Genomic DNA, 12,049 nt, shown 5'->3' on the forward strand with positions numbered 1-12,049 from the left:
TGCTGTGTTTGACATCGGTATGTTAGAACTCACATCCATTTTTACGATGGACGTTTGAACCAAAGTCCTCTCTTGCAGGGAACGCCTATGCATGCCTACTCTAAAGTAAACACCCAGTGAATTTAATAGGACGTACTCCTGTGTAAGAGGGCACAGGGATGCAGCCCTCGCTGAGTGGATAGAGATAGGTGGAATCCAGCCATCTTCTATGTCCTCAAAATCCACAAAGCGTTTCTTCCTCTGCCATGTTTTCATTATAATTCCATGTTGGCTTCAGAACTGTTGAGCTCACCTGCCCTCTTTGTAGCTGATGAGGAATCTAGCGTTTCAGCAGACTAACAATCCAATGGACCAGTTAAATCAAAATGAGCCGGCAGGAGAATTGTCATACGCAACTAAGTCAGATTTAATATTGCAATTGTTGTGCAAATGATTCTATGCACAGAGAGGGAATGAGAGAGAGAGAGAGAGAGAGAGAGAGAGAGAGAGAGAGAGTGTTTTTAGGTCTTTTGAAAACTTCTTCAAATTATGGGCATTCACTTAAATGTGAAAACAACATGTATACGGTCGTGTGAGAAAGTTAAAAGGATATGTGACATATTCATATATGTGCGTGTACAAAACCCCTGTTAGTTACACTTTTTGACATTTGGTTTCCCATGTGTAGATGTGTTTTTCTACTGGATTTATTATGGATTTGTATTTGGAAATATGGCAATTGATCTAATCTGCTTCGTAAATGAACCACTTCCTTTGAGATCCCCAGGGAAAAGAAGGATGATTTATTTGCCATGAGGAAGTTTAAGAAGAAAAATAGTGTTGTGTGAATGATGAAATAGCAGTGCCTGAAGATCCTGCAGATTAAAAGAAGAAGAAAAAGCCTTCAGAATTTGTTGCCATGATCTTTGCTTCTGGCTTTCTGCATTTATAGAAAAACCAAGAAAAGTACCACATTTCAACAGGCAAACAGAGAACTGAAATCTATTGGAACAGCACACATTTTAACTCATTGAGGTGGCAAATGCAATCCCATACACACTTCCCCATTGAACCCAGTTGGACTTCTGAGGAGACATGTACAGTGAGAGGACTGGTACGGTTCATTAATTGGAGTGGAATCCTTTGTACGTTGAGTCAGAAATAAATTCTATTGAACTAAATGTGACCCACTGATTAGTAAGTGTACTTAGAACTACAACCTGAAATTCCTATCCCATGTAGTCTTCTAGAAGCCAAAGGTGAATAAAGAATAAAACAAAATAATAATATATATATGTATATCTATATAGCGTTTTGAGAGAAATAATAATAATAATAATATCGCTTTGGATTAAAAAATAAGGATTGAAAACAGTGATTGAAAAACTTTGGAAGATATTCAACAGTTACTTTCCTACAGAAAAAAAGGTAACTCTAGAGAGCCTTTGAATATGGATTAAGGCAAGAAAATAGAAAAAGATGAGGGCATAAAAACCATTTGAAGATATTCAATAGTTATAGGGGGGAAAACACTACTGGAGATATCTTGAAATGGAAGGAAACTTCAGACATCTCCAGCTGAGATTTGTATCCCAGAAACAATGTTAACAGAGATAAAGTTGAGGAAGTGGGGGATCCATGATTTGGCTATGCAAATAAATCAAATAACCTAAAAAGAGAGAGAGTACGTAACATACACATTATAGTAATGTGTCTTACTGTGAAATCTTATTCATGTCTCCTCAGAAGTAAGTGCTACACTGGGTTCAAGTGGACTTACCTTGGGGTGTATAGAATTGCAGCCTTAATTGCCTTGCACTGTTGTCTAAGTTGCACATATCTAAAGATTTTCTAGGATATCAACCTACCAGATTAATTTATTTGCAGTGTGATGTTAAGGCTTGTGGCATCTTCATGTAAGTACATTACAACAGGGGCCACCAACCCTTTTGGGTCAGTGGGAATATTGAAAACGTGTCATGGCTGCCACCGGGGCACAACGTAACACAAAATGGCTGCCATATCTAAAAGGACATCAAAGGAAAAGAGGAGCACAAAATGGTGCTGTCCCAACAATGAGAAAAAGGCCTCGACTACACTTGCTCAGAGAGAGACACTCTTTGCGCCTCTTCTCTGTTCAGAATGGAAGTGAGTGTTGGTGTTCTGTCCCCTGGAATCCAATGAAATCCATGCACATTTAAGGGGGAATGTGCAATGCAGGAGAGGTTAAGCTAGTGGAAACAGGAACTGAACAAGAAGAGCAAACAATTTTCTGAACTTTGTGGATTTTTACATAGACCTTTCATGAGTGCCATAGGAAGTAGTGTCAGGCCCCTTGGAACCTGCTGGTGCCACATTGGTGACCTCTGATATGGGCATATCTACAGCTGGACTGGTGCAACATGCTAGAGTGGGGTCTTCCCTAGGGTTATTAAAATAATACATACCCATAATCTTCAAACAGGACAGAATTTGATTGCTAGGATTCTGGCTGGTTTACAAAGATGAAGGCATATTACTCTGGCACCCCGGGTTAAGTACTTAATTCGTTTCGGAGGTCCATTCTTAACCTGAAACTGTTCTTAACCTGAAGCACCACTTTAGCTAATGGGGCCTCCCGCTGCTGCCGCGCCGCCGGAGCATGATTTCTGTTCTCAACCTGAAGCAAAGTTCTTAACCCGAGGTATTATTTCTGGGTTGGCAGAGTCTGTAACCTGAAGCGTATGTAACCTGAAGCGTATGTAACCCGAGGTACCACTGTATAGTCATTCTGAAGGAGCTATACTGCTTCACTGTTGAGTGCAAATCAAGGTGCTGGTGCTTAACTTTAAAGCCCTAATAGGCTTGGTGCACAGATGTGAAGGAGCAATTCCTCCTTGTGGGCCTTAAGGAAGGTAGAAGAGGATATTATTTTGATATTATTTCTCCTCACTCACGCTAGTGTGTAAACAGCAGAGCACATTCCCTTTGCAACTTATTGGAAGCAAGTTGATGATTTGTTAGAATCCTTTAATTAAGCAACCCACTCTGGATTGTTCTTGGTAAGTTTCCCTTTTATTTCCCTCTTAAAATAATAATAACACAACACAGTCTTCTTTAAAAGGAAGAATAAAGTTTTACTCACATTCAGTTCACAGCAGTAATCTGAAGGCAGGCTTTATCTTGGGGTTCTGCATGTGGGCGCCATCCTATGTGAAGGTTGAGCCATGTACTGGTTAAGAGGCAGCGGAGAGCTAGAGTTCAAGAGTGAGAGAGAGAGAGAGAGAGAGAGAGAGAGAGAGAGAGAGAGAGGGTTGCATGGCCAGCCCTTTTACCTGGTTGCACACAGGGGAAGGAAGCTCCCGAGCAGGTATGACAGGAAGTCCTCGGTGTCTGGAGCCACATTCCCCTGTGTGTCCATTCTAGGCAACAGGAAAATGTTGTACTTGACTGCTCTAGTAATAATACATCCCACACTCTTCCATCAACTTGCCCATGCATTAAAGTGGTCAGAAGTGGTCCTTAGGAGAAGATCATTCCACATAAGCAAAAGAGATGGCCTTCTCTGTGGTGGCACCTTAACCGCAGAAGGCCCTCCAGAGCAAGGTACACGACACCTCCGGGGACATTGTAAGCAGGTGGCTCAGGGAGCCCAGCCCAGGCTTTTTCTTCCAGTCCTTGGATTCCCTGGCCCTTTGTCCCTTTAAACAAAGAAGGAAGGAAGGAAGGAAGGAAGGAAGGAAGGAAGGAAGGAAGGAAGGAAGGGAGGGAGGGGAAGGACTGCAGATTCTAGATTCTTCTTCTCCTCCTCCTCCCCCTCCTCCCCCCATCCCATCATAATCACTATTACTATTCTTTGGCTTTGCTTACAGGGTGACTGGGTGTACTACAAAGCATAGTGCCAGTGAAACACCATCTACCCACCGTCTCAGTTTGGCTAGATGCACTTGTTTTACTTTCAGCAAGTACATAAACGGCTGTTCTTACTAATAAATTGTGAGTGTGGCAGAGGGTTCAATTCACATGCAGCGCACTGGGCCCACAAAATCCTCTTGGCACTCCATATCTCAGGGTAAGCCTTGACAGGGAGCCACAATTTGCATCTGTAAAACATGAGTTAGCATCTGTAGAATTTATGAACCTTTGTGTCATGGACCTGTTGAATGAATTTTGTCAGTACCTTGCAACACCCTTGCCCAGGCGCTGACATTGTACTCTTTCCGGGGCTGGGTCAAAGCATATATACTTACCTAGGTATACACAATTATAGTATTTTTAGCCAACTGATCTGTTTTACACCTCTCAAATTTTGGTATTGTTGGTTATGTTTCCTATTGATATGCACAGTTTACATTCATATGTATACAAAGGATACCAGATTTTTTCCAAAGAATTTGGGGACACTTTTCTTTTTTGAAAAGAGAAAAAAAGTTATTTTTTAATTTAAAAAAGAAGAAGTAATATCTTCCCTTCTGTGGTCTCCTCTGTTGCATGGCCTTCCTCTGGGCCCCGGCCTGCTCTCTTGGAGTGCTAGCCACCGTGGAGTAGGCTCGAACTGGGCTCAGCCACGTGTCCTTGCATTCCTGGTGCTCTCCTGCTTCTCCTTCTCAGCAGCAGCGGCAGTCAGGGCTCCCCTTTTTTTCCTCCTTCCTCTTTCTCTCTCTTCCTTCTTATTCTCCTCTCCTCCTTATCCCTGCATCAGCTCCGGGGTTTTCCTGGCCCCAGAGTGCCGCTGGGCAGTCGGCCAGGTGGCCAGGTGCTCTCGCTCCCTGCTTGATTTGGGTCACATGGTGTGTGTGTGTGTGTCAGCGGTTCCCCCAGTTGACGCGCCGGGCGTCCCCAGTTCCCCCTCAGCAGTGGCAGCAGCAGCGGCAGTCTCAGCAGCCCGGAACCAGCCTGGTAGCGCAGTTGGCTCTGGCTGGCTTCAGGAGCTGCATGCTGCTGTGATGCCCGTCATTTTGCCTCACTGGAATTCCCCATATGATGTGTCTTGTGCCGTTGAACTAATCATGCAACATTCATTCCCTACTAATAAATCTACAACACTTAAAATATAAATCCGGGGACATTAAATGAAATACGGGGACATTCCTGCGATGGATTTTGTCTGGAGACCATTTTTTTAATCCAGGGACTGTCCCTGGGAAACGGGGACGTCTGGTAACCATAATGTATACTGGCCCTAAAATCCATTTTTTGGATGAAGGTGTCATTTATAAAATCATTAAATGTTTAGGACATGAGTGACAAAGAAACAGATGTTGCATTATCTTGTGATTTTGTATACAACTAATTTTTTTTTTATTAACATACTTGAAAACGTACCCTTCTTCAGATCTGTCATGTCCACAACCACCACTATCTTGTACTTTAGACTTTTCAAATTGCTTCACATGCATTATTTCACCAAACCTTACAACAACCCTATAATGTAGGTCATAATGAAAGAAGGTCCTAAATTGAAAGAAGGTCCTTTCTTAGCTCACCGGGCCTTTTCTATAGTGGCATCCAGGTTATAGGATGTGGGTGGCACTGTGGTCTAAACCACTGAGCCTAGGGCTTGCTGACTGGAAGGTTGGCGGTTCGAATCCCCGCAACGGGGTGAGCTCCCATTGCTCAGTCCCAGCTCCTGCCAACCTAGCAGTAGATAAATAGGTACCACTCCAGCGGGAAGGTGTAAACAGTGTTTCCATGCGCTGCTCTGGTTTCACCAGAAGCGGCTTAGTCATGCTGGCCACATGACCTGGAAAAACTGTCTGCGGACAAAAGTCGGCTCCTTAACTGTCAGGGGTCCTTACCTTTACCCAGGTTATATAAGCCCCCTCAGGAAAGAGGAGGCACCCGAGTATCAGGTGAGTATCAAAGATGGTTGCTGAGCATTTGGGTGGGTTAAAATTCAGTTTCCCTGGTTTTATCCTGAATTGTTTTATCCTGCACTTGGTTCTAATGTACAAAAATGGTTTGGGTAAATTGAATAGGGTTTCTTCTATTGTAACTTTAACTATTTTGTTGGGTTTTTGGGGGGAGGATAAGCTGCTTTGAGCTTATTGTATAAAGAAAAGTGTGGTATATATTTTAAACATAAGCAACCTTCTTTAAAGATCACAGCAGGCACCAACATGGAAGCTAAGAGACCCTGTTTGCTTCCATTTCCATGAAGAGGTTATGTGTGAATCACTGGATGGTTTTATTTCTGTTTACCTTCTTGTGCATTTGCCTTGTTTGTAGATCTGTCATTCATTTGAAGAAATGTGAGTTGACTATTTGATGAATCAATCTGTGAAACTTGCATAAAATTGCATAGAGAGAGCCACTATGGTGTAGCACCTGGAGTGTTGGATTAAGGCTTGGGAGACCAAAGTTCAGATTCTTACTCAGCCGTGAAATATAATGGTGTCTTTGTGCCAGTCACAATCTCTGAGCCTAACCAACCCAAGAGAGTTGTCATGAGGATGAAATCGGGAGCAGGAATGTAAGAAACTGCCTTGAACAGATCCAGACCTTGGTCCATCTAGCTCAATATTGTGGGAAATTTATTGCAGTCAAACTAACAGTTCATGTTTTGCCAGATAGGCGCATGAAGGGGTTGAGACTTACAGAGCTTTCCTGTAAACTTGCTAGAGGGAACTCTGTGAGATCACTTCCCTATTGTGTCCTGACAGGAAGAGAGTGTAACTATACATGCTCCTCCCTGCCTGGGCACACTCTTTATTCCACCATGTCTGTAATGTGAGAGCATCTGTAACTCTGAGCTTTACCTCACACTCCATTTTTAAGCTAGACTTTTGAATGTCTCAGGAACTCAATTAGCATTTTAAGCCTGCCTGCACCTAGCTGTTGTATCACTTACACAGGGATATGTATAGATGCCAGGGTAGCTTAAGATGGAGTCTGAGTGGTAGCTCAGGCAGTAAAAAGGTAACCTGACCATGAGGTCCAGGCGCTGACGACTCTGGGGTTGCGGCGCTCATCTCGCTTTATTGGCCGAGGGAGCCGGCGTACAGCTTCCGGGTCATGTGGCCAGCATGACTAAGCCACTTCTGGCAAACCAGAACAGAGCACGGAAATGCCGTTTACTATCCCGCCGGAGCGGTACCTATTTATCTACTTGCACTTTGATGTGCTTTCGAACTGCTAGGTTGGCAGGAGCAGGGACCGAGAAACGGGAGCTCACCCCGTTGTGGGGATTCGAACCACCGACCTTCTGATCGGCAAGCCCTAGGCTCTGTGGTTTAACCCACAGACAGTAGCAGTTCTCATATTTTTGGTGTGGTGATGAAATGAAGAGTAACAGAGGGAAAAGAAGATGTGCCCAGGCCGGCAAGCAGAATATATATGGTTATGTCCTCCCTCTCCCAGGGTACAGTGGGAGTGTCTCTCTCAGAGTCCTCTCTAGCAAACTTACAGGAAAACTCTGTGAGCTTCAGCTCCTATCATGTGCCTATCTAGTAAACATGCATTGCTGGTTTGAACACATTGTAAATATCCCCACATGCTATTCCTCAAGACGTAAACTGAGTGAGTAAATGTTATTTTCACCTTTTACAAGACTGTTTGGGTATGATTATTATTTTAAGGGCAAGAAAAGGCGGTAATGCTAGGAAAATCTAGTCTGCCTTAAGGCATCCAGGATTACTAAAGCTAAAAGGCTAAAACTAGCCATTTAAACTGCAAAGGGATGGCACTCTGCTGCACTCACAAAAGTGAGAAAGTAAGGATCATATCTAATAGGTAAAGGTAAGGTAAAGGACCCTCACTTCAGGCCAAGGGGGCCTGCGTTCGTCCACAGACAGCTTTCTGGGTCATGTGGCCAGCAGGACTAAACCAGTTATGGCACAATGGGACACCTTGATGGAACCCAGAGCGCACAGAAACACCGTTTAGGAGAGGATGTATCTAACAGAGACATCCTCTCCTAGCAACTAATCACATCCCAACATGTCAAAGTGGTGTGATGTGCTTTAAATGTATGGTGTGTATGTGACCTTAAGCTGATGAAACTAAGAAAGTGCAAGGGAAAACCAGGAGTGGATTTAGGTATTGCCTATACTGACTATACTGACTGAGACACGGGTGGCGCTGTGGGTAAAAGCCTCAGCGCCTAGGGCTTGCCGATTGAAAGGCCAGCGGTTCGAATCCCCGCGGCGGGGTGCGCTCCCGTTGTTCGGTCCCAGCGCCTGCCAACCTAGTTGTTCGGTCCCAGCGCCTGGGTGCAAGTAGATAAATAGGGACTGCTTACTAGCGGGAAGGTAAACGGCGTTTCCGTGTGCGGCTCTGGCTCGCCAGAGCAGCGATGTCACGCTGGCCACGTGACCCGGAAGCATCTCCGGACAGTGCTGGCCCCCGGCCTCTTGAGTGTGATGGGCACACAACCCTAGAGTCTGTCAAGACTGGCCCGTACGGGCAGGGGTACCTTTACCTTATACTGACTCCCAGGAGGTCTACAGGATTTCATACTCTCCAACATTTCTTTGATGAAAATAGGGACATTCCATGATAATTTTACTACAGTATTTATACCCCACACATCTTACTGGGTTGCCCCAGCCACTCTTGGCGGTTTCCGACTTATAGAAAAACATAAGAAAATATTAAACTTCCTATACTGCCTTCAGACAGCTCAGAGGTCAGATAACTCCATACCCTCCAACATTTCTCCAATGAAAATAGGGACACCCTAAGGAAAAGTGGGACATTCTGGGATCAAATCAGAAACTGGGACAGCTTCTGTAAATCCAGAAAATAGAGATACTTGGAGGGTCTGGGATTTCATGCAAGGAATATTCCCAGCTCTGTTTGCAGATGCCGGGGACTGAACCTAACACCTTCAGCCTGCAAAGCAGATGTCTTGTTACTGAGCCACAGCCCTTGCTTGGAAGAACCATTTGTGTCACCCTGAGTTCCTTGGGGGAAGAGTGGGATATCAATGTAATGAATGAGTGACTAAATAAATGTGGGGAAAAGCAATTGTTCTGAAGAAAGAAGCATGCTTCTTTTGTTTTTAGATGATACAGGTTTGTGCCATAGGAGGCATAATCTTAGAAGTGCAATTCCTTCTAATGGAACAGAAAAAAGAGGGAATGTTTTTTAAAAAATAAATAAATAGTGCTTACCATCTGCAAGTCCTCATATAAAAATAATAGATGTTTTTAATCTGTTGGGTGAGTCACAGGAGAATCTTTAAAACTAAACGTTTTAAGATCAATTAATCTTACATTAAATGTTACTGCCTTAGTTATTTGATATCATTGCAGTTACTTCTCTAATGAGGTCACTTCCATGTGTAAGGCCAGGGGAAGTCTGGGTAGGTCTTTGGGGCAGATGTCAACAGAATGAGTAGGAGGACCCCTCCAAATACAGCATAGACGATATTTTCAAGGAAGCAAAGTACAGAAACAGCCAATTTAGGCGTGTCCGAATGATGCATGATTGCACATGCGCACATGGTGCAGAACCTGGAAGTAGCCCCAAAACTTCATAAAGACATCATGGAAGGGGGGAAGAATGGGATGGAATGGGGGCAGGGCAGGACAGAATGGGGTGGAGCAGGCCCACCCCCAACAATGAGAATTGCCTGTAATCTGAATTACCATTGAAAGAGCAGGTAGGGTTGTCTGTAACACCATTAAGTCCAGAGTATAAAATTACTTAACTGCACCACTGAGGACAGTTACTCTATCTCCTTCCAGGAAAGGCAGATATTTAAGAATAATAAAGAAGATACATACTTCATGTGACCTTAAAGGTAAAGGGACCCCTTACTCTGGGGTTGCGGCGCTCATCTCGCTTTACTGGCCGAGGGAGCTGGTGTACAGCTTCCGGGTCATGTAGCCAGCATGACTAAGCCACTTCTGGCAAACCAGAGCAGCACACAGAAACACCGTTTACCTTCCCACTGGAGTGGTACCTATTTATCTACTTGCACTTTGATGTGCTTTCAAACTGCTAGGTTGGCAAGAGCAAGGACCGAGCATCCCGTTGCGGGGATTTGAACCGCCGACATTCTGATCGGCAAGCCCTAGGCCCTGTGGTTTAACCCACAGTGCCATCCATGTCCCTCATCTGACCCTTAGTTGCATACATATTCCTAGCTCCATCTAAACTAATCTATTACTAAGATTACTTGTTAATTATTATTATCAATTAAATTTGTATACAGCCCTTTATCTGAAGATCACAGGGTGATTCACAAATAAAAACACAAAATGAGAACACAAAATGCATAATAAAACAACAACAACCAACCAATAACCCTTCTCATCTATGAATAGACCACCTTTAACATTGCCTAAAATGGGATCTCTCATCTGCGATTGGGGGCACAGACCATTTCAGTGGCTATAGCCCCAGCTGTCTTATAATTTCTCTGCACTTACTAGCACTGGGATAAACAATTTGGAATCCTGTCCCCAGGGGAGAAGGAGGAGCCCATCACTTCCATAAAGACAGAAAGTATAGCAGTAATATGGTATATATAGACCCCTCATTGTTCTACGAAAGGGAACTTACATAAAAGGAGCACAGTGATGCAAGTAATGCTGGATTCAACCTGTGCTTGAATTACTCCCTCACCCCTCCAAAATCTTCTGATTTGTCGCGCTCTCTGCTGCAAGCATTTCGTGAAAGGTCAGCGCAAACTCACGCTAAAATATCTATTCCTGAATTCAGAGCTCCCTCTGGGAAAGTGAGTGGCACAACAGTGCCGCCAAGTTGAACTCGATCTGGGGCGTTGACTGGGTGTTTGTTGGGCTTGGCACGTCCTGGGGGAGGGGTACCGCGCCGGACTGGCATTTGAAGTTGCTGATCTGAGAGGAGGAGGAGCCGAAGAAGTCTCTGGGACGGGCTGCTCATCACTCATGGGATGGCAAGGCCGCAGCTCTTGCGGAGAGGCTTCGTGGCCGAGGCGGGACGCCTTCGTGCCATTAAACGCACAGTCAGAATACAAAGCCAGAAGAAAGGAAGAGAGAGGTTGCGCAACCCACATTCCCGGGTCCGGGATGATCACTGCTCTCTGGTGGAGCTGCAGTTGCAAGACGTTCCCACTAGATGTCTTCCCAGTTAATGATAGTGAGAGGACTCTTTCCTTTTCCAATGTCGGGTCCCCCTCTGCTCGGAGTCCACTATCCCTTTGGGTAACGAAACACGTCTTTTTTGCCTCTAGGAAGGGGAAAAATGAGAGATATATACACACCCCTGTCTTCATTCTAAGGAGGATTTCTGCAATTTCAAGCTAGAAATTGAGGCTGGATTTTTATTTTATTTTTTCCTGCTATCTCTCCCCACCCCCGCACTTTTCCTCCAGGGTGGGGATCGTTCTGCTCACGCAACTGGACTGCTTTTTATTACTTTGTGATTGTGTTTAAATAACACGGGGAAGCTGAGCACACACTCCGGACCACACTTTAATCAGCTGAAGTCAAGGACGCCCAGGTGGTAAATGAGTTTACTTTGCAATTTCTGCTTTGGTACAATATATGGTCCAAAGGTTCATCTTGCTCTTTAGAGACACAGCGTTAACTTAAAGCCGCAAAAGATGAACTCACCTACACGGCTTCTTGAAGCCGGCCGGTTGCTACCTTCGCCTCCTTAAAAGTGAGTTCTCAGGAGGAAACAGATTTCTAATTAAGAAATATCGCCAATGTACAAACAGACACCTTGCCCATATATCCAAAGGGTTTACTGGCAGTTAAGACACCTTTCGCCTTCCCCTGCGCTCTCGGCAGACGCACAGTAGCGGGCAATTAAGTTATCGTGGCACAGATAAAATTTGATATAGCTATGTAGGTGAGACTGGAAAAATAAATAACGATCGTCCTTCACCTCAGTAAATGAACACTCGGGAAGGTTAGCTTCAGTTATATAATATAAATTAATATAGTCTTAAAATTATTTTAATAGACTTCGGGGAAATGCATCTCTACAATAACAGAGATCCATAGATTTTGCATGTGTATATATTATGCGTATATCACAATCCAGTACATATTTAGGAGCAGTTAAATCTTCCCTACCTGGCAGCCTAAGTCTGTGCTGAGTTGCGACGTGTTATCCCAATGCGGCTGGTTCTACTGGATGATCCTTCGATGTTTTG

The 12,049-nt window shown here is 44.3% G+C and overlaps 2 long non-coding RNA genes across 2 annotated transcripts in view; one reads left to right on the forward strand and one right to left on the reverse strand.

The window, feature by feature from the left end:
• The window catches only part of LOC144329327 (uncharacterized), a 44,254-nt gene that overhangs the window by 1,875 nt on the left and 30,330 nt on the right, over nt 1-12,049 (forward strand). The window lies entirely within an intron of this gene.
• Nucleotides 615-11,094, reverse strand: LOC144329326 (uncharacterized). The gene is made up of 4 exons (XR_013394828.1): nt 10,468-11,094; nt 3,946-4,061; nt 3,104-3,212; nt 615-854 (listed from the first exon to the last, which is right to left on the reverse strand). It is a non-coding gene; the product is annotated as an uncharacterized LOC144329326 (long non-coding RNA).

The sequence above is a fragment of the Podarcis muralis genome, chromosome 12 (assembly GCF_964188315.1).
Source record: "Podarcis muralis chromosome 12, rPodMur119.hap1.1, whole genome shotgun sequence".
Lineage (NCBI taxonomy): Eukaryota > Metazoa > Chordata > Lepidosauria > Squamata > Lacertidae > Podarcis > Podarcis muralis.